Raw genomic sequence first — 23078 nt, forward strand, 5'->3', positions numbered from 1 at the left:
CAAATTGTACAAGGCGTTTTGCAATCTCCTTGGCGCCAGACTGCATTTTTTTCTTTATGTTACGATGGACAGGCAGAATAAGTAAACCAAATTTGGAATCAATAAGTAAAGTGTCATGTGCCAGAGAATCGCTTATATTGGCCAAAATATGTACCTTGGGCTGAGTTTGCCTATAATAAGAGTTTCCAATCATGTGCTGGGTCTATAACTTTCTTTTGTATCTACAGCAGACATGCAAAATCATTTTTCTTTTCCTCTAATTCTGATGCTTCCGATGCCAATTCTTTGTCTATGCAGGTGATCAAGATCCTGGGGAAAGTCCAAAAGAATTTAGCAAAACCCATTTCCTCCCGGAACTAAATTGCTAATAAAAATGTGCTCATAAAAGTGGTGGAATGAGTCCAAAATTTTGATCTCATAAAAGTGGACCAGGACATGGCAAGAGGATAGTTTCAGAAGGCACCTGACCAGGAACGTCCCTGAGAACAGGGCCCACTAATGTGGTGTATCGGGCCTACAGATCTCTTAAAACAACCCAGGATATTATATTTGTGGTGTCCTAGAAAAGGAAAATGTTTGTTCTTTTAATTCCAAAGTTGGCTTGCACCGATGGACTAAACCTCCCCTAGAACAGTGTGCTGCCTTCAGACAATTGGAAACAGTAATAATGGGGGGTTTATAAATGCCGTAATCTTTGACATGTGTTTCAAGTATTTATGGGAGGGGGTTACTCACTGGTTTTTGCTGCTGGAGGACATAAAAGAATGCCACGGTTGCGATAATAGAAGTTATATGTATAGATGAATGATTATCAAACCCTGACTTATGGAAGAGCTATAAAGGCAAAGGAATAAGGCAGCAGGGATACAGAGGCAACGCCCAGTGCATCATTCTTTTTCATATATATTTTAGCTTTTTATTATTTACAAGATATAAACATTCAACTATGGGCTCAATAAGGGTTGTACACATTCCATGTGTTCATTTGGTATAGATGGGATGCATAAAGGGCTTGGACAGATGGAGAGCTAAATTGCTGGTGGTAAGGGATAACACAGAGAGCGGCAGGGGAAACGTGGTCAAACATTATAAAACAGGGCCTGGTAGTTATGTAAATGTTCTTAACTGGAGACTGAGTGCTCTATATGCTTTATTGAACTTATCAAGGGGGATAGGTGAATGATATTTTTAATGGCTGCTAATGTATTTTATCAGTCTTCTCTAAGATTCTATTTCTTTTCAATTGATGATGTTTTTCTATGTATTCAATAATATTTTTATTGATTTGTGTGTTTTTATCCACGTGGGCTATTCCACTTTTCTGCATGCGTGTGTTTTTTTCCGATGTACGCAATTCCTTTTTAATAGATTTGAGTTGTTGCATAGCCTTAAGGTACTTTTATTGCTTTTTTGCTATGTATCTATACTGGAGAAATAAAAGCACAAAGGCCTCCCCGTCGGGGAATCGAACCCCGGTCTCCCGCGTGACAGGTGGGGATACTTACCACTATACTAACGAGGATTAGCTGCACAACCCCTCCGCCATTACGTCCTAGAAGATGTTTTTTTGCTACGTATACATTAATATTTATAGTGACTTGCATGCTTATGAAAACTATTGAAATCATTAATGGATCCATCTGGTGGCCTACTCTTTTGCAAGCGTCAAAATCTATGCTTATTATTGTACAACGTGCACAATGTCAATTTATTTGAGACATTGCTCTAGTTATCATTTTCTCACTCTCCCAATCCCGATAATCTATGGACTAGCTGCACGGAAGCTCTGCCAATTCATCCTGGCAGTGAGTTCTTCCTATGCATACAGTAACATTTATAATGATTTTTATAGTTGATTTGCCAGTGTCCATCGGTAGATCTATCATTTGATTTAACGTTGTCCGTTTCAGTAAAAGCGACTCTACTTCTTCTGCTTTCTCGGGTGCATTCAGCTCGGGAATTAGCCAATGTATTTAACACCCATATTTTAAGGTTGCATGGAATAACTGGGAACATTGTCTTTGATAGAGGTACACGGTTTATCTCCAAATTGTACAAGGCGTTTTGCAATCTTCTTGGCGCCAGACTGCATTTTTTTCTTTATGTTACGATGGACAGGCAGAATAAGTAAACCAAATTTGGAATCAATAAGTAAAGTGTCATGTGCCAGAGAATCGCTTATATTGGCCAAAATATGTACCTTGGGCAGAGTTTGCCTATAATAAGAGTTTCCAATCATGTGCTGGGTCTATAACTTTCTTTTGTATTTACAGCAGACATGCAAAATCATTTTTCTTTTCCTCTAATTCTGATGCTTCCGATGCCAATTCTTTGTCTATGCAGGTGATCAAGATCCTGGGGAAAGTCCAAAAGAATTTAGCAAAACCCATTTCCTCCCGGAACTAAATTGCTAATAAAAATGTGCTCATAAAAGTGGTGGAATGAGTCCAAAATTTTGATCTCATAAAAGTGGACCAGGACATGGCAAGAGGATAGTTTCAGAAGGCACCTGACCAGGAACATCCCTGAGAACAGGGCCCACTAATGTGGTGTATCGAGCCTACAGTTCTCTTAAAACAACTCAGGATATTATATTTGTGGTGTCCTAGAAAAGGAAAATGTTTGTTCTTTTAATTCCAAAGTTGGCTTGCACCGATGGACTAAACCTCCCCTAGAACAGTGTGCTGCCTTCAGACAATTGGAAACAGTAATAATGGGGGGTTTATAAATGCCGTAATCTTTGACATGTGTTTCAAGTATTTATGGGAGGGGGTTACTCACTGGTTTTTGCTGCTGGAGGACATAAAAGAATGCCACGGTTGCGATAATAGAAGTTATATGTATAGATGAATGATTATCAAACCCTGACTTATGGAAGAGCTATAAAGGCAAAGGAATAAGGCAGCAGGGATACAGAGGCAACGCCCAGTGCATCATTCTTTTTCATATATATTTTAGCTTTTTATTATTTACAAGATATAAACATTCAACTATGGGCTCAATAAGGGTTGTACACATTCCATGTGTTCATTTGGTATAGTTGGGATGCATAAAGGGCTTGGACAGATGGAGAGCTAAATTGCTGGTGGTAAGGGATAACACAGAGAGCGGCAGGGGAAACGTGGTCAAACATTATAAAACAGGGCCTGGTAGTTATGTAAATGTTCTTAACTGGAGACTGAGTGCTCTATATGCTTTATTGAACTTATCAAGGGGGATAGGTGAATGATATTTTTAATGGCTGCTAATGTATTTTATCAGTCCTCTCTAAGATTCTATTTCTTTTCAATTGATGATGTTTTTCTATGTATACAATAATATTTTTATTGATTTGTGTGTTTTTATCCACATGGGCTATTCCACTTTTTTGCATGCGTGTGTTTTTTTCCAATGTACGCAATTCCTTTTTAATGGATTAAGTTGTTGCATTGAGTTGTTGCATAGCCTTAAGGTACTTTTATTGCTTTTTTGCTATGTATACTGGAGAAATAAAAGCACAAAGGCCTCCCCGTCGGGGAATCGAACCCCGATCTCCCGCGTGACAGGCAGGGATACTTACCACTATACTAACGAGGATTAGCTGCACAGCCCCTCCGCCATTACGTCCTAGAAGCCGTTTTTTTGCTACGTATACATTAATATTTCTAGTGACTTGCATGCTTATGAAAACTATTGAAATCATTAATGGATCCATCTGGTGGCCTACTCTTTTGCAAGCGTCAAAATCTATGCTTATTATTGTACAACGTGCACAATGTCAATTTATTTGAGACATTGCTCTAGTTATCATTTTCTCACTCTCCCAATCCCGATAATCTATGGACTAGCTGCATGGAAGCTCTGCCAATTCATCCTGGCAGTGAGTTCTTCCTATGCATACAGTAACATTTATAATGATTTTTATAGTTGATTTGCCAGTGTCCATCGGTAGATCTATAATTTGATTTAACGTTGTCCGTTTCAGTAAAAGCGACTCTACTTCTTCTGCTTTCTCGGGTGCATTCAGCTCGGGAATTAGCCAATGTATTTAACACCCATATTTTAAGGTTGCATGGAATAACTGGGAACATTGTCTTTGATAGAGGTACACGGTTTATCTCCAAATTGTACAAGGCGTTTTGCAATCTTCTTGGCGCCAGACTGCATTTTTTTCTTTATGTTACGATGGACAGGCAGAATAAGTAAACCAAATTTGGAATCAATAAGTAAAGTGTCATGTGCCAGAGAATCGCTTATATTGGCCAAAATATGTACCTTGGGCTGAGTTTGCCTATAATAAGAGTTTCCAATCATGTGCTGGGTCTATAACTTTCTTTTGTATTTACAGCAGACATGCAAAATCATTTTTCTTTTCCTCTAATTCTGATGCTTCCGATGCCAATTCTTTGTCTATGCAGGTGATCAAGATCCTGGGGAAAGTCCAAAAGAATTTAGCAAAACCCATTTCCTCCCGGAACTAAATTGCTAATAAAAATGTGTTCATAAAACTGGTGGAATGAGTCCAAAATTTTGATCTCATAAAAGTGGACCAGGACATGGCAAGACGATAGTTTCAGAAGGCACCTGAATCGAACCCCAGTCTCCCGTGTGACAGGCGGGGAGACTTACCACTATACTAACGAGGATTAGCTGCACAACTCCTCCGCCATTACGTCCTAGAAGCCGTTTTTTTGCTACGTATACATTAATATTTCTAGTGACTTGCATGCTTATGAAAACTATTGAAATCATTAATGAATCCATCTGGTGGCCTACTCTTTTGCAAGCGTCAAAATCTATGCTTATTATTGTACAACGTGCACAATGTCAATTTATTTGAGACATTGCTCTAGTTATCATTTTCTCACTCTCCCAATCCCGATAATCTATGGACTAGCCGCACGGAAGCTCTGCCAATTCATCCTGGCAGTGAGTTCTTCCTATGCATACAGTAACATTTATAATGATTTTTATAGTTGATTTGCCAGTGTCCATCGGTAGATCTATCATTTGATTTAACGTTGTCCGTTTCAGTAAAAGCGACTCTACTTCTTCTGCTTTCTCGGGTGCATTCAGCTCGGGAATTAGCCAATGTATTTAACACCCATATTTTAAGGTTGCATGGAATAACAGGGAATATTGTCTTTGATAGAGGTACACGGTTTATCTCCAAATTGTACAAGGCGTTTTGCAATCTCCTTGGCGCCAGACTGCATTTTTTTCTTTATGTTACGATGGACAGGCAGAATAAGTAAACCAAATTTGGAATCAATAAGTAAAGTGTCATCTGCCAGAGAATCGCTTATATTGGCCAAAATATGTACCTTGGGCTGAGTCAGCTCGGGAATTAGCCAATGTATTTAACACCCATATTTTAAGGTTGCATGGAATAACAGGGAACATTGTCTTTGATAGAGGTACATGGTTTATCTCCAAATTGTACAAGGCGTTTTGCAATCTTCTTGGCGCCAGACTGCATTTTTTTCTTTATGTTACGATGGACAGGCAGAATAAGTAAACCAAATTTGGAATCAATAAGTAAAGTGTCATGTGCCAGAGAATCGCTTATATTGGCCAAAATATGTACCTTGGGCTGAGTCAGCTCGGGAATTAGCCAATGTATTTAACACCCATATTTTAAGGTTGCATGGAATAACAGGGAACATTGTCTTTGATAGAGGTACACGGTTTATCTCCAAATTGTACAAGGCGTTTTGCAATCTTCTTGACGCCAGACTGCATTTTTTTCTTTATGTTACGATGGACAGGCAGAATAAGTAAACCAAATTTGGAATCAATAAGTAAAGTGTCATGTGCCAGAGAATCGCTTATATTGGCCAAAATATGTACCTTGGGCTGAGTTTGCCTATAATAAGAGTTTCCAATCATGTGCTGGGTCTATAACTTTCTTTTGTATTTACAGCAGACATGCAAAATCATTTTTCTTTTCCTCTAATTCTGATGCTTCCGATGCCAATTCTTTGTCTATGCAGGTGATCAAGATCCTGGGGAAAGTCCAAAAGAATTTAGCAAAACCCATTTCCTCCCGGAACTAAATTGCTAATAAAAATGTGCTCATAAAAGTGGTGGAATGAGTCCAAAATTTTGATCTCATAAAAGTGGACCAGGACATGGCAAGAGGATAGTTTCAGAAGGCACCTGACCAGGAACGTCCCTGAGAACAGGGCCCACTAATGTGGTGTATCGGGCCTACAGTTCTCTTAAAACAACTCAGGATATTATATTTGTGGTGTCCTAGAAAAGGAAAATGTTTGTTCTTTTAATTCCAAAGTTGGCTTGCACCGATGGACTAAACCTCCCCTAGAACAGTGTGCTGCCTTCAGACAATTGGAAACAGTAATAATGGGGGGTTTATAAATGCCGTAATCTTTGACATGTGTTTCAAGTATTTATGGGAGGGGGTTACTCACTGGTTTTTGCTGCTGGAGGACATAAAAGAATGCCACGGTTGCGATAATAGAAGTTATATGTATAGATGAATGATTATCAAACCCTGACTTATGGAAGAGCTATAAAGGCAAAGGAATAAGGCAGCAGGGATACAGAGGCAACGCCCAGTGCATCATTCTTTTTCATATATATTTTAGCTTTTTATTATTTACAAGATATAAACATTCAACTATGGGCTCAATAAGGGTTGTACACATTCCATGTGTTCATTTGGTATAGATGGGATGCATAAAGGGCTTGGAGAGATGGAGAGCTAAATTGCTGGTGGTAAGGGATAACACAGAGAGCGGCAGGGGAAACGTGGTCAAACATTATAAAACAGGGCCTGGTAGTTATGTAAATGTTCTTAACTGGAGACTGAGTGCTCTATATGCTTTATTGAACTTATCAAGGGGGATAGGTGAATGATATTTTTAATGGCTGCTAATGTATTTTATCAGTCTTCTCTAAGATTCTATTTCTTTTCAATTGATGATGTTTTTCTATGTATACAATAATATTTTTATTGATTTGTGTGTTTTTATCCACGTGGGCTATTCCACTTTTCTGCATGCGTGTGTTTTTTTCCGATGTACGCAATTCCTTTTTAATGGATTAAGTTGTTGCATTGAGTTGTTGCATAGCCTTAAGGCTATTTTTATTGCTTTTTTGCTATGTATCTATACTGGAGAAATAAAAGCACAAAGACCTCCCCGTCGGGGAATCGAACACCTGTCTCCCGCGTGACAGGCGGGGATACTTACCACTATACTAACGAGGATTAGCTGCACAACTCCTCTGCCATTACGTCCTAGGAGCCGTTTTTTTGCTACGTATACATTAATATTTCTAGTGACTTGCATGCTTATGAAAACTATTGAAATCATTAATGGATCCATCTGGTGGCCTACTCTTTTGCAAGCGTCAAAATCTATGCTTATTATTGTACAACGTGCACAAAGTCAATATTTTTGAGACATTGCTCTAGTTATTATTTTCTCACTCTCCCAATCCCGATAATCTATGGACTAGCTGCACGGAAGCTCTGCCAATTCATCCTGGCAGTGAGTTCTTCCTATGCATACAGTAACATTTATAAAGATTTTTATAGTTGATTTGCCAGTGTCCATCGGTAGATCTATCATTTGATTTAACGTTGTCCGTTTCAGTAAAAGCGACTCTACTTCTTCTGCTTTCTCGGGTGCATTCAGCTCGGGAATTAGCCAATGTATTTAACACCCATATTTTAAGGTTGCATGGAATAACAGGGAACATTGTCTTTGATAGAGGTACACGGTTTATCTCCAAATTGTACAAGGCGTTTTGCAATCTTCTTGGCGCCAGACTGCATTTTTTTCTTTATGTTACGATGGACAGGCAGAATAAGTAAACCAAATTTGGAATCAATAAGTAAAGTGTCATGTGCCAGAGAATCGCTTATATTGGCCAAAATATGTACCTTGGGCTGAGTTTGCCTATAATAAGAGTTTCCAATCATGTGCTGGGTCTATAACTTTCTTTTGTATTTACAGCAGACATGCAAAATCATTTTTCTTTTCCTCTAATTCTGATGCTTCCGATGCCAATTCTTTGTCTATGCAGGTGATCAAGATCCTGGGGAAAGTCCAAAAGAATTTAGCAAAACCCATTTCCTCCCGGAACTAAATTGCTAATAAAAATGTGCTCATAAAAGTGGTGGAATGAGTCCAAAATTTTGATCTCATAAAAGTGGACCAGGACATGGCAAGAGGATAGTTTCAGAAGGCACCTGACCAGGAACGTCCCTGAGAACAGGGCCCACTAATGTGGTGTATCGGGCCTACAGATCTCTTAAAAAAACTCAGGATATTATATTTGTGGTGTCCTAGAAAAGGAAAATGTTTGTTCTTTTAATTCCAAAGTTGGCTTGCACCGATGGACTAAACCTCCCCTAGAACAGTGTGCTGCCTTCAGACAATTGGAAACAGTAATAATGGGGGGTTTATAAATGCCGTAATCTTTGACATGTGTTTCAAGTATTTATGGGAGGGGGTTACTCACTGGTTTTTGCTGCTGGAGGACATGAAAGAATGCCACGGTTGCGATAATAGAAGTTATATGTATAGATGAATGATTATCAAACCCTGACTTATGGAAGAGCTATAAAGGCAAAGGAATAAGGCAGCAGGGATACAGAGGCAACGCCCAGTGCATCATTCTTTTTCATATATATTTTAGCTTTTTATTATTTACAAGATATAAACATTCAACTATGGGCTCAATAAGGGTTGTACACATTCCATGTGTTCATTTGGTATAGATGGGATGCATAAAGGGCTTGGACAGATGGAGAGCTAAATTGCTGGTGGTAAGGGATAACACAGAGAGCGGCAGGGGAAACGTGGTCAAACATTATAAAACAGGGCCTGGTAGTTATGTAAATGTTCTTAACTGGAGACTGAGTGCTCTATATGCTTTATTGGACTTATCAAGGGGGATAGGTGAATGATATTTTTAATGGCTGCTAATGTATTTTATCAGTCTTCTCTAAGATTCTATTTCTTTTCAATTGATGATGTTTTTCTATGTATACAATAATATTTTTATTGATTTGTGTGTTTTTATCCACGTGGGCTATTCCACTTTTCTGCATGCGTGTGTTTTTTTCCGATGTACGCAATTCCTTTTTAATGGATTAAGTTGTTGCATTGAGTTGTTGCATAGCCTTAAGGTACTTTTATTGCTTTTTTGCTATGTATCTATACTGGAGAAATAAAAGCACAAAGGCCTCCCCGTCGGGGAATCGAACCCCGGTCTCCCGCATGACAGGTGGGGATACTTACCACCATACTAACGAGGATTAGCTGCAAAACCCTCCGCCATTACGTCCTAGAAGCCGTTTTTTTGCTACGTATACATTAATATTTCTAGTGACTTGCATGCTTATGAAAACTATTGAAATCATTAATGGATCCATCTGGTGGCCTACTCTTTTGCAAGCGTCAAAATCTATGCTTATTATTGTACAACGTGCACAAAGTCAATTTATTTGAGACATTGCTCTAGTTATCATTTTCTCACTCTCCCAATCCCGATAATCTATGGACTAGCTGCACGGAAGCTCTGCCAATTCATCCTGGCAGTGAGTTCTTCCTATGCATACAGTAACATTTATAATGATTTTTATAGTTGATTTGCCAGTGTCCATCGGTAGATCTATCATTTGATTTAACGTTGTCTGTTTCAGTAAAAGCGACTCTACTTCTTCTGCTTTCTCGGGTGCATTCAGCTCGGGAATTAGCCAATGTATTTAACACCCATATTATTATTATTATTATTATTAATATTTATTTATAAGGCGCCACAAGGCATCCGCAGCGCCGTACAGAGACAAACAAAATCACAATACAATGGGAGACAGCACAGTACAGTAAACACAGCAACTCAGTACGCTCAATGCACAGCTAGAAAGGGCGGGGAAGGGGGAGGGAGGATCCACAAACGACGGGGCCCAAGAAGGAGGGCGCGGAAGACAGGGAGACCCCCAGGAGGGAGGAGGGAGCGAGAGTGGATGTGGGGTGGAGGACCCTCGAGGAGGAGGGCTAAGTAGCTGGAGAGCAGAGTTAGAAGTGGTGGAAACAGGAGGAGAGATGGCCCTGCTCAGAGGAGCGTACAATCTAAGGGGAGGGGTGGACAGACAGAGAGACGCAGGGGAGAGAGGGAGAGTAGGGGGACAGAGGCAGAAGATAAGGTAGGAAGTTAAGTGGGAGACAGAAAGGCTTTAAGAAAAAGGTGGGTTTTTAGGGCCCGTTTGAAGCTGGACAGATTAGGGGAAGTTCTGATGGAGGGAGGGAGCTTGTTCCAGTGGAGGGGAGCAGCGCAGGCGAAGTGTTGGATACGCGCGTGGGAGGAGGTTATAAGGGGGGAAGAGAGGCGACGGTCAGAGGCAGAACGGAGAGGGCGGGATGGAGCATGAATAGAGAGGAGGGTGGAGATGTAGGGCGCAGTGGAGTTGGCGAGGGCCTTGTAGGTGAGTGTGAGGAGCTTAAAGAGGATTCTGAAGGGGAATGGGAGCCAGTGAAGGGCTAGGTAGAGGGGGGAGACAAAAGAGGAGCGGCGAGAGAGGAAAATAAGCCTAGCTGCAGCGTTAAGGACGGATCGAAGGGGATCGAGATGAGAGTGGGGGAGGCCAGTGAGGAGGAGGTTGCAGTAGTCCAGGCGGGAGATGATCAGAGAGTGGATAAGGCATTTGGTGGCATCTTGGGAGAGGAAGGGCCGGATGCGAGCGATGTTGCGCAGCTGGAAGCGGCAGGATTTAGCAAGAGAGAGGATGTGGGGGCCAAAGGAGAGAGAGGAGTCGAGGATGACACCAAGGCAGCGAAGTTGGGGGACGGTGGAGATAGAGGTGTTGTCGACAGTGATGGAGAGGTCAGAAGGGGATGGGGTATGAGAGGGAGGAAAAACTATGAGCTCAGTTTTGGCAAGGTTAAGTTTGAGGAATCGAGAGGACATCCAGGAGGAGATGGCAGAGAGGCAGGCGGACACCCTAGAGAGGAGGGAGGGAGAGAGATCAGGAGAGGAGAGGTATAGTTGAGTATCGTCAGCATAAAGGTGGTAGCTGAAGCCGAAGGAGCTGATAAGTTCACCCAGGGAGGAGGTGTATAGAGAGAAGAGTAAGGGTCCCAGAACAGAGCCCTCAGGGACCCCGACTGGAAGGGTGGATGGGGGAGAGAGAGACCCGGAGGTGGTGACAGAGAAGGAACGGTGAGTAAGGTAAGAGGTGAACCAGGACAGGACTGGGCCGGAGAGGCCGAAAGACTGGAGGGTGTGAAGGAATAGGGGGTGGTCAACGGTGTCAAAGGCTGCAGAGAGGTCAAGGAGGATGAGAAGGGAGAAGTGGCCCCTGGCTTTTGCAGAGAGGAGGTCATTGGTGACTTTAGCCAGGGCAGTTTCAGTGGAGTGGAGGGGGCGGAAACCAGACTGGAGAGGATCAAGGAGGGAGTATTCAGAAAGGTAGGAGGTGAGACGGCTGCAGACGAGCCTCTCGAGAATTTTGGAGGCAAAAGGGAGAAGAGATATGGGGCGATAGTTCGAGAGAGAAGTGGGGTCGAGATTAGGTTTCTTAAGAATGGGGGATACGAGAGCATGTTTGAAGGAGGAGGGGAAGATGCCAGTGGAGAGGGAGAGATTAAAGAGGTGAGCGAGGTGGGAGCAGGTGGTGGGGGAAAGGAAGCGAAGAAGGTGGGAGGGGATGGGATCCAGGGGGCAGGTAGTGGGGGGGAGGATAAAATGAGAGAGTGGACTTCCTCGCCGGTGGTGGGACGGAAGGAGTGGAGGGGAAGGTGGTTGGGGGGGAGGACAGAAGAGTGGGAGGGGTGGAAGAGAGAGTGGAGGAGGAGATTTCAAGTCGGATGGCCTCGATTTTAGAGGAGAAGAAGGAGGAGAAATCAGAGGCAGTCAGGGAGGAGGGGGTGGGGGAAGGGGAGGGGGCCAAGAGAGTGCTGAAGGTGGCAAAAAGGCGGCGGGGGTTAGAGGACTGGGAAGAGATGAGGGATTTAAAGAAAGATTGTTTAGCGAATGAGAGGGCAGAGCTGTAGGATGAAAGGATGAATTTAAAGTGGAGGAAGTCAGCCAGGGAGCGGGATTTTCTCCAGTGACGTTCGGCGGAACGGGAGCATTTTTGGAGGAAGCGGGTAAATTTGGAGTGCCAGGGTTGGGGTTTGGAGCAGCGGGGGTGGACGGAGTGGGCAGGGGCGACCGCGTCCAGAGCGGAGGTGAGGGTGTGATTGTAGGGGGAGACCGCCTGGTTGGGGCAGGCCTGGGAGGAGAGGGGAGAAAGGAGGGTATCGAGAGAGGAGGACAGAGAGGCAGGGTCAAGAGCATCGAGGTTGCGTATGGACAGAGTAGGTTTGGGCAGGGGGAGGGGAGCAGGAGAAGAGGAGAGAGAGAAGGAGAGAAGATGGTGGTCGGATAGAGGAAAGGGAGAGATGGAGAAGTCGGAGAGATTACATAGGTAGGAGAAGACAAGATCAAGGGAGTGACCAAGGCAGTGGGTAGAGGAGGAGGTCCATTGGGTGAGACCAAGGGAGGAAGAGAGGGTGAGCAGTTTGCTGAAAGCAGGGTAGGTGGGGTTGTCGATGGGGATATTAAAGTCACCAAGAATGATCGAGGGGAGATCGGAGGAGAGGTAGTGAGGAAGCCAGCTAGCAAAGTTGTCAAGGAAGAGGGAGGTGGCGCCAGGGGGGCGGTAGATGACAGTGACACGGAGATGGATGGGGTAGAAGAGGCGGATGGAGTGAGCTTCAAAAGAGGAGAAGGAGAGGGAGGGTTCAGGGGGAATGACACGAAAAGTACAGGTGGAGGAGAGGAGGAGGCCAACTCCACCGCCAGGGCAGGCACCAGGCCTGGCGGAGTGGGTGAAGGAGAGGCCACCATAGGAGAGGGCAGCGGGGGAAGTAGTATCAGAATCGGAGAGCCAGGTTTCAGTAACGGCAAGAAGGTTAAAGGAGTTGGATAGAAAGAGGTCATGGATAGCAGTCAGCTTGTTGCGGACGGATCTGGCATTCCAGAGGGCACAGAAGAAAGGGGGAGAGGAGAGGGGGGAAATGGGGATGAGGTTAGCAAGATGAGCAGCGCGCGGGGGGTGGCGGGGAGGAACGGGAGAGGTAGGGCGGGGGGAGAGTATGGGTATGGAGTGAGAGCGGGGAGGCATAGTAGGGAGAGAGAGTAACAGAACAGTGAGATAGTGGGGACAGTGAAAAACAGGTAAGAACAAAGGCAGGAAGACAATGAAAAGGTGGAAGATAATAACGAATTAGGGCGTGGAGGGCATGGAACAACAGTACAGTGAGATAATAAGGACAATGAAGACAGGTAAGAATGATAGCAGAACAGTAAGATAGTAAGGACAGCGGATAACAGGTAAGAATAAGCAGGGAGACAATAGCAAGATGGAGGACAATAACCAATTAGGGCATGGAAGGCAAAGAATAATAGAAGGAGAGGTAATAAGGACAATGGAAATAGGCAAGAATAATAACAGGTAAAACTAGTTGCTGGTAAATATAAAATCAGGAAAAACAAGAAAAAGGCATATAAATAGTAGAATAATAACAGGTAAAAAGTAGAAATTTGTAAATGTACAATCAGGAAAAACAAAATAAGTCAATATAAAATAATGTTTTATATGCAGTTGATGCAGTTAAGCCAGGGATTCAGCAGGAGAAGGGTTAACTGACAAGTCGGGTCGATACACAGTAGATCAGTTGATGCAGATAAGCCAGAGATTTAGCAGGAGAAGGGTTAATTGACAAGCCGGGTCGGTACACAGTAGATCAATATTTTAAGGTTGCATGGAATAACAGGGAATATTGTCTTTGATAGAGGTACACGGTTTATCTCCAAATTGTACAAGGCGTTTTGCAATCTTCTTGGCGCCTGACTGCATTTTTTTCTTTATGTTACGATGGACAGGCAGAATAAGTAAACCAAATTTGGAATCAATAAGTAAAGTGTCATGTGCCAGAGAATCGCTTATATTGGCCAAAATATGTACCTTGGGCTGAGTTTGCCTATAATAAGAGTTTCCAATCATGTGCTGGGTCTATAACTTTCTTTTGTATTTACAGCAGACATGCAAAATCATTTTTCTTTTCCTCTAATTCTGATGCTTCCGATGCCAATTCTTTGTCTATGCAGGTGATCAAGATCCTGGGGAAAGTCCAAAAGAATTTAGCAAAACCCATTTCCTCCCGGAACTAAATTGCTAATAAAAATGTGCTCATAAAAGTGGTGGAATGAGTCCAAAATTTTGATCTCATAAAAGTGGACCAGGACATGGCAAGAGGATAGTTTCAGAAGGCACCTGACCAGGAACGTCCCTGAGAACAGGGCCCTCTAATGTGGTGTATCGGGCCTACAGATCTCTTAAAACAACCCAGGATATTATATTTGTGGTGTCCTAGAAAAGGAAAATGTTTGTTCTTTTAATTCCAAAGTTGGCTTGCACCGATGGACTAAACCTCCCCTAGAACAGTGTGCTGCCTTCAGACAATTGGAAACAGTAATAATGGGGGGTTTATAAATGCCGTAATCTTTGACATGTGTTTCAAGTATTTATGGGAGGGGGTTACTCACTGGTTTTTGCTGCTGGAGGACATAAAAGAATGCCACGGTTGCGATAATAGAAGTTATATGTATAGATGAATGATTATCAAACCCTGACTTATGGAAGAGCTATAAAGGCAAAGGAATAAGGCAGCAGGGATACAGAGGCAACGCCCAGTGCATCATTCTTTTTCATATATATTTTAGCTTTTTATTATTTACAAGATATAAACATTCAACTATGGGCTCAATAAGGGTTGTACACATTCCATGTGTTCATTTGGTATAGATGGGATGCATAAAGGGCTTGGACAGATGGAGAGCTAAATTGCTGGTGGTAAGGGATAACACAGAGAGCGGCAGGGGAAACGTGGTCAAACATTATAAAACAGGGCCTGGTAGTTATGTAAATGTTCTTAACTGGAGACTGAGTGCTCTATATGCTTTATTGAACTTATCAAGGGGGATAGGTGAATGATATTTTTAATGGCTGCTAATGTATTTTATCAGTCTTCTCTAAGATTCTATTTCTTTTCAATTGATGATGTTTTTCTATGTATACAATAATCTTTTTATTGATTTGTGTGTTTTTATCCACGTGGGCTATTCCACTTTTCTGCATGCGTGTGTTTTTTTCCGATGTACGCAATTCCTTTTTAATGGATTTGAGTTGTTGCATAGCCTTAAGGTACTTTTATTGCTTTTTTGCTATGTATCTATACTGGAGAAATAAAAGCACAAAGGCCTCCCCGTCGGGGAATCGAACCCCGGTCTCCCGCGTGATAGGTGGGGATACTTGCCACTATACTAACGAGGATTAGCTGCACAACCCCTCCGCCATTACGTCCTGGAAGACGTTTTTTTGCTACGTATACATTAATATTTCTAGTGACTTGCATGCTTATGAAAACTATTGAAATCATTAATGGATCCATCTGGTGGCCTACTCTTTTGCAAGCGTCAAAATCTATGCTTATTATTGTACAACGTGCACAAAGTCAATTTATTTGAGACATTGCTCTAGTTATCATTTTCTCACTCTCCCAATCCCGATAATCTATGGACTAGCTGCACGGAAGCTCTGCCAATTCATCCTGGCAGTGAGTTCTTCCTATGCATACAGTAACATTTATAATGATTTTTATAGTTGATTTGCCAGTGTCCATCGGTAGATCTATCATTTGATTTAACGTTGTCCGTTTCAGTAAAAGCGACTCTACTTCTTCTGCTTTCTCGGGTGCATTCAGCTCGGGAATTAGCCAATGTATTTAACACCCATATTTTAAGGTTGCATGGAATAACAGGGAATATTGTCTTTGATAGAGGTACACGGTTTATCTCCAAATTGTACAAGGCGTTTTGCAATCTCCTTGGCGCCAGACTGCATTTTTTTCTTTATGTTACGATGGACAGGCAGAATAAGTAAACCAAATTTGGAATCAATAAGTAAAGTGTCATGTGCCAGAGAATCGCTTATATTGGCCAAAATATGTACCTTGGGCTGAGTTTGCCTATAATAAGAGTTTCCAATCATGTGCTGGGTCTATAACTTTCTTTTGTATTTACAGCAGACATGCAAAATCATTTTTCTTTTCCTCTAATTCTGATGCTTCCGATGCCAATTCTTTGTCTATGCAGGTGATCAAGATCCTGGGGAAAGTCCAAAAGAATTTAGCAAAACCCATTTCCTCCCGGAACTAAATTGCTAATAAAAATGTGGTCATAAAAGTGGTGGAATGAGTCCAAAATTTTGATCTCATAAAAGTGGACCAGGACATGGCAAGAGGATAGTTTCAGAAGGCACCTGACCAGGAACGTCCCTAAGAACAGGGCCCAATAATGTGGTGTATCGGGCCTACAGATCTCTTAAAACAACCCAGGATATTATATTTGTGGTGTCCTAGAAAAGGAAAATGTTTGTTCTTTTAATTCCAAAGTTGGCTTGCACCGAACAGTGTGCTGCCTTCAGACAATTGGAAACAGTAATAATGGGGGGTTTATAAATGCCGTAATCTTTGACATATGTTTCAAGTATTTATGGGAGGGGGTTACTCACTGGTTTTTGCTGCTGGAGGACATAAAAGAATGCCACGGTTGCGATAATAGAAGTTATATGTATAGATGAATGATTATCAAACCCTGACTTATGGAAGAGCTATAAAGGCTATATGGAAGAATAAGGCAGCAGGGATACAGAGGCAACGCCCAGTGCATCATTCTTTTTCATATATATTTTAGCTTTTTATTATTTACAAGATATAAACATTCAACTATGGGCTCAATAAGGGTTGTACACATTCCATGTGTTCATTTGGTATAGATGGGATGCATAAAGGGCTTGGACAGATGGAGAGCTAAATTGCTGGTGGTAAGGGATAACACAGAGAGCGGCAGGGGAAACGTGGTCAAACATTATAAAACAGGGCCTGGTAGTTATGTAAATGTTCTTAACTGGAGACTGAGTGCTCTATATGCTTTATTGAACTTATCAAGGGGGATAGGTGAATGATATTTTTAATGGCTGCTAATGTATTTTATCAGTCTTCTCTAAGATTCTATTTCTTTTCAATTGATGATGTTTTTCTATGTATTCAATAATATTTTTATTGATTTGTGTGTTTTTATCCACGTGGGCTATTCCACTTTTCTGCATGCGTGTGTTTTTTTCCGATGTACGCAATTCCTTTTTAATGGATTTGAGTTGTTGCATAGCCTTAAGGTACTTTTATTGCTTTTTTGCTATGTATCTATACTGGAGAAATAAAAGCACAAAGGCCTCCCCGTCGGGGAATCGAACCCCGGTCTCCCGCGTGACAGGCGGGGATACTTACCACTATACTAAAGAGGATTAGCTGCACACCCCCTCCGCCATTACGTCCTAGAAGACGTTTTTTTGCTACGTATACATTAATATTGGCCAAAATATGAACCTTGGGCTGAGTTTGCCTATAATAAGAGTTTCCAATCATGTGCTGGGTCTATAACTTTCTTTTGTATTTACAGCAGACTCGCAAAATCATTTTTCTTTTCCTCTAATTCTGATGCTTCCGATGCCAATTCTTTGTCTATGCAGGTGATCAAGATCCTGGGGAAAGTCCAAAAGAATTTAGCAAAACCCATTTCCTCCCGGAACTAAATTGCTAATAAAAATGTGCTCATAAAAGTGGTGGAATGAGTCCAAAATTTTGATCTCATAAAAATGGACCAGGACATGGCAAGAGGATAGTTTCAGAAGGCACCTGACCAGGAACGTCCCTGAGAACAGGGCCCACTAATGTGGTGTATCAGGCCTACAGATCTCTTAAAACAACCCAGGATATTATATTTGTGGTGTCCTAGAAAAGGAAAATGTTTGTTCTTTTAATTCCAAAGTTGGCTTGCACCGATGGACTAAACCTCCCCTAGAACAGTGTGCTGCCTTCAGACAATTGGAAACAGTAATAATGAGGGGTTTATAAATGCCGTAATCTTTGACATGTGTTTCAAGTATTTATGGGAGGGGGTTACTCACTGGTTTTTGCTGCTGGAGGACATAAAAGAATGCCACGGTTGCGATAATAGAAGTTATATGTATAGATGAATGATTATCAAACCCTGACTTATGAAAGAGCTATAAAGGCAAAGGAATAAGGCAGCAGGGATACAGAGGCAACGCCCAGTGCATCATTCTTTTTCATATATATTTTAGCTTTTTATTATTTACAAGATATTAATGTATTTTATCAGTCTTTTCTAAGATTCTATTTCTTTTCAATTGATGATGTTTTTCTATGTATACAATAATATTTTTATTGATTTGTGTGTTTTTATCCATGTGGGCTATTCCACTTTTCTGCATGCGTGTGTTTTTTTCCAATGTACGCAATTCCTTTTTAATAGATTTGAGTTGTTGCATAGCCTTAAGGTACTTTTATTGCTTTTTTGCTATGTATCTATACTGGAGAAATAAAAACACCTCCCTGTCGGGGAATCGAACCCCGGTCTCCCGTGTGACAGGCGGGGATACTTACCACTATACTAAGGAGGATTAGCTGCACAACCTCTCCGCCATTACGTCCTAGAAGACGTTTTTTTGCTACGTATATGCTTTATTGAACTTATCAAGGTGGATAGGTGAATGATATTTTTAATGGCTGCTAATGTATTTTATCAGTCTTCTCTAAGATTCTATTTCTTTTCAATTGATGATGTTTTTCTATGTATTCAATAATATTTTTATTGATTTGTGTGTTTTTATCCACGTGGGCTATTCCACTTTTCTGCATGCGTGTGTTTTTTTCCGATGTACGCAATTCCTTTTTAATGGATTAAGTTGTTGCATTGAGTTGTTGCATAGCCTTAAGGTACTTTTATTGCTTTTTTGCTATGTATCTATACTGGAGAAATAAAAGCAGAAAGGCCTCCCCTTATTTTATATTTTTAATGGCTGCTAATGTATTTTATCAGTCTTCTCTAAGATTCTATTTCTTTTCAATTGATGATGTATACAATAATAATTTTATTGATTTGTGTGTTTTTATCCACGTGGGCTATTCCACTTTACTGCATGCGTGTGTTTTATTCCGATGTACGCAATTCCTTTTTAATGGATTAAGTTGTTGCATTGAGTTGTTGCATAGCCTTAAGGTACTTTTATTGCTTTTTTGCTATGTATCTATACTGGAGAAATAAAAGCACAAAGGCCTCCCCATCGGGGAATCAAACCCTGGTCTCCCCTTGACAGGCGGGGATACTTACCACTATACTAACGAGGTATAGTGTGCCAGAGAATCGCTTATATTGGCCAAAATATGTACCTTGGGCTGAGTTTGCCTATAATAAGAGTTTCCAGTCATGTGCTGGGTCTATAACTTTCTTTTGTATTTACAGCAGACATGCAAAATCATTTTTCTTTTCCTCTAATTCTGATGCTTCCGATGCCAATTCTTTGTCTATGCAGGTGATCAAGATCCTGGGGAAAGTCCAAAAGAATTTAGCAAAACCCATTTCCTCCTGGAACTAAATTGCTAATAAAAATGTGCTCATAAAAGTGGTGGAATGAGTCCAAAATTTAAATCTCATAAAAGTGGACCAGGATATGGCACGAGGATAGTTTCAGAAGGCACCTGACCAGGAACGTCCCTGAGAACAGGGCCCACTAATGTGGTGTATCGGTCCTACAGATCTCTTAAAACAACTCAGGATATTATATTTGTGGTGTCCTAGAAAAGGAAAAGCTATAAAGGCAAAGGAACAAGGCAGCAGGGATACAGAGGCAACGCCCAGTGCATCATTCTTTTTCATATATATTTTAGCTTTTTATTATTTACAAAATATAAACATTCAACTATGGGCTCAATAAGGGTTGTACACATTCCATGTGTTCATTTGGTATAGATGGGATGCATAAAGGGCTTGGACAGATGGAGAGCTAAATTGTTGGTGGTAAGGGATAACACAGAGAGTGGCAGGGGAAACGTGGTCAAACATTATAAAACAGGGCCTGGTAGTTATGTAAATGTTCTTAACTGGAGACTGAGTGCTCTATATGCTTTATTGAACTTATCAAGGGGGATAGGTGAATGATATTTTTAATGGCTGCTAATGTATTTTATCAGTCTTCTCTAAGATTCTATTTCTTTTCAATTGATGATGTTTTTCTATGTATACAATTATATTTTTATTGATTTGTGTGTTTTTATCCACGTGGGCTATTCCACTTTTCTGCATGCGTGTGTTTTTTTCCGATGTACGCAATTCCTTTTTAATAGATTTGAGTTGTTGCATAGCCTTAAGGTACTTTTATTGCTTTTTTACTATGTATCTATACTGGAGAAATAAAAGCACAAAGGCCTCCCCGTCAGGGAATCGAAGCCCGGTCTCCCGCGTGACAGGCAGGGATACTTACCACTATACTAACGAGGATTAGCTGCACAACCACTCCGCCATTACGTCCTAGAAGACGTTTTTTGCTACGTATACATTAATATTCCTAGTGACTTGCATGCTTATGAAAAGAGGTACACGGTTTATCTCCAAATTGTACAAATTGTGTGTTTTTATCCACGTGGGCTATTCCACTTTTCTGCATGCGTGTGTTTTTTCCCGATGTATGCAATTCCTTTTTAATAGATTTGAGTTGTTGCTTTTTTGCTATGTATCTATACTGGAGAAATAAAAACACAAAGGCCTCCCCGTCAGGGAATCGAAGCCCGGTCTCCCGCGTGACAGGCGGGGATACTTACCACTATACTAACGAGGATTAGCTGCACACACCCTCCGCCATTACGTCCTAGAAGACGTTTTTTTGCTACGTATACATTAATATTGGCCAAAATATGTACCTTGGGCTGAGTTTGCCTATAATAAGAGTTTCCAATCATGTGCTGGGTCTATAACTTTCTTTTGTATTTACAGCAGACATGCAAAATCATTTTTCTTTTCCTCTAATTCTGATGCTTCCGATGCCAATTCTTTGTCTATGCAGGTGATCAAGATCCTGGGGAAAGTCCAAAAGAATTTAGCAAAACCCATTTCCTCCCGGAACTAAATTGCTAATAAAAATGTGCTCATAAAAGTGGTGGAATGAGTCCAAAATTTAAATCTCATAAAAGTGGACCAGGATATGGCACGAGGATAGTTTCAGAAGGCACCTGACCAGGAACGTCCCTGAGAACAGGGCCCACTAATGTGGTGTATCGGTCCTACAGATCTCTTAAAACAACTCAGGATATTATATTTGTGGTGTCCTAGAAAAGGAAAAGCTATAAAGGCAAAGGAACAAGGCAGCAGGGATACAGAGGCAACGCCCAGTGCATCATTCTTTTTCATATATATTTTAGCTTTTTATTATTTACAAGATATAAACATTCAACTATGGGCTCAATAAGGGTTGTACACATTCCATGTGTTCATTTGGTATAGATGGGATGCATAAAGGGCTTGGACAGATGGAGAGCTAAATTGTTGGTGGTAAGGGATAACACAGAGAGTGGCAGGGGAAACGTGGTCAAACATTATAAAACAGGGCCTGGTAGTTATGTAAATGTTCTTAACTGGAGACTGAGTGCTCTATATGCTTTATTGAACTTATCAAGGGGGATAGGTGAATGATATTTTTAATGGCTGCTAATGTATTTTATCAGTCTTCTCTAAGATTCTATTTCTTTTCAATTGATGATGTTTTTCTATGTATACAATTATATTTTTATTGATTTGTGTGTTTTTATCCACGTGGGCTATTCCACTTTTCTGCATGCGTGTGTTTTTTTCCGATGTACGCAATTCCTTTTTAATAGATTTGAGTTGTTGCATAGCCTTAAGGTACTTTTATTGCTTTTTTACTATGTATCTATACTGGAGAAATAAAAGCACAAAGGCTTTCCCGTCAGGGAATCGAAGCCCGGTCTCCTGCGTGACAGGCGGGGATACTTACCACTATACTAACGAGGATTAGCTGCACAACCACTCCGCCATTACGTCCTAGAAGACGTTTTTTGCTACGTATACATTAATATTTCTAGTGACTTGCATGCTTATGAAAAGAGGTACACGGTTTATCTCCAAATTGTACAAATTGTGTGTTTTTATCCACGTGGGCTATTCCACTTTTCTGCATGCGTGTGTTTTTTTCCGATGTATGCAATTCCTTTTTAATAGATTTGAGTTGTTGCTTTTTTGCTATGTATCTATACTGGAGAAATAAAAACACAAAGGCCTCCACATCGGGGAAACGAACCCCGGCCTCCCACGTGACAGGCAGGGAAACTTACCACTATACTAACGAGGATTAGCTGCACAACCCCTCCGCCATTACGTCCTAGAAGACGTTTTTTTGCTACGTATACATTAATATTTCTAGTGACTTGCATGCTTAAGAAAACTATTGAAATCATTAATGGATCCATCTGGTGGCCTACTCTTTTACAAGCATCAAAATCTATGCTTATTATTGTACAACGTGCACAAAGTCAATTTATTTGAGAGACTGCTCTAGTTATCATTTGTATCCATCAAACATCAAACTTTCAATCTAGACATGTAACATTCATAACACCAGTGTCCATTCCTGAAACTGCTGGTGACAAAATAAAATAAAAATATTTAACTTTTTTTAAACTATTATATATTCACACTTGTATGGGATCATACTTACCTTATTTTCTTCTATAGAAACATCAATGTGAGCTGCCCTCTAAATTAGAGGAATCTCATAAACTTATATGTTCTCACTTCTGAAATATCTGCACAAGAATAAGCACACACACCACAGCAACCATCACAGCAGCACACTGTTGATCAGCACCAGCCATTGAATTGGCACATTCGATAGGTGCCTTTCAAATGAGGCAAAAGGATTACATGGACAGTCAATCCCATCAAATGGGCCAAATAATACACACTGTAGTATGGTATTAGAAACCAGCATATTAGTAACAGTGTGTTAAATCGTATAGCTAATGCATTTAAATAAATCAATGTAAGTAGTGTGCATGCCATTTTAAATTATATTAATGGGACCTTAAGAGAAATCAATACAAATGTTATCATGAGTTCCCAAATGCAACACTTACTTATGTCACACA

The 23078-nt window shown here is 41.0% G+C and overlaps 3 non-coding genes across 3 annotated transcripts; all 3 read right to left on the reverse strand.

The window, feature by feature from the left end:
* Positions 1-1450: 1450 nt before the first annotated feature.
* Positions 1451-1522, reverse strand: TRNAD-GUC (transfer RNA aspartic acid (anticodon GUC)). Its single transcript has one exon. It is a non-coding gene; the product is annotated as a tRNA-Asp (tRNA).
* A 1982-nt stretch (positions 1523-3504) lies between these two features.
* TRNAD-GUC (transfer RNA aspartic acid (anticodon GUC)) lies at positions 3505-3576 on the reverse strand. Its single transcript has one exon. It is a non-coding gene; the product is annotated as a tRNA-Asp (tRNA).
* Positions 3577-15259: 11683 nt separating this feature from the next.
* Positions 15260-15331, reverse strand: TRNAD-AUC (transfer RNA aspartic acid (anticodon AUC)). The gene has a single exon. It is a non-coding gene; the product is annotated as a tRNA-Asp (tRNA).
* Between the last annotated feature and the right edge of the window lie 7747 nt (positions 15332-23078).

The sequence above is a fragment of the Mixophyes fleayi genome, chromosome 1 (genome assembly GCF_038048845.1).
Source record: "Mixophyes fleayi isolate aMixFle1 chromosome 1, aMixFle1.hap1, whole genome shotgun sequence".
Lineage (NCBI taxonomy): Eukaryota > Metazoa > Chordata > Amphibia > Anura > Limnodynastidae > Mixophyes > Mixophyes fleayi.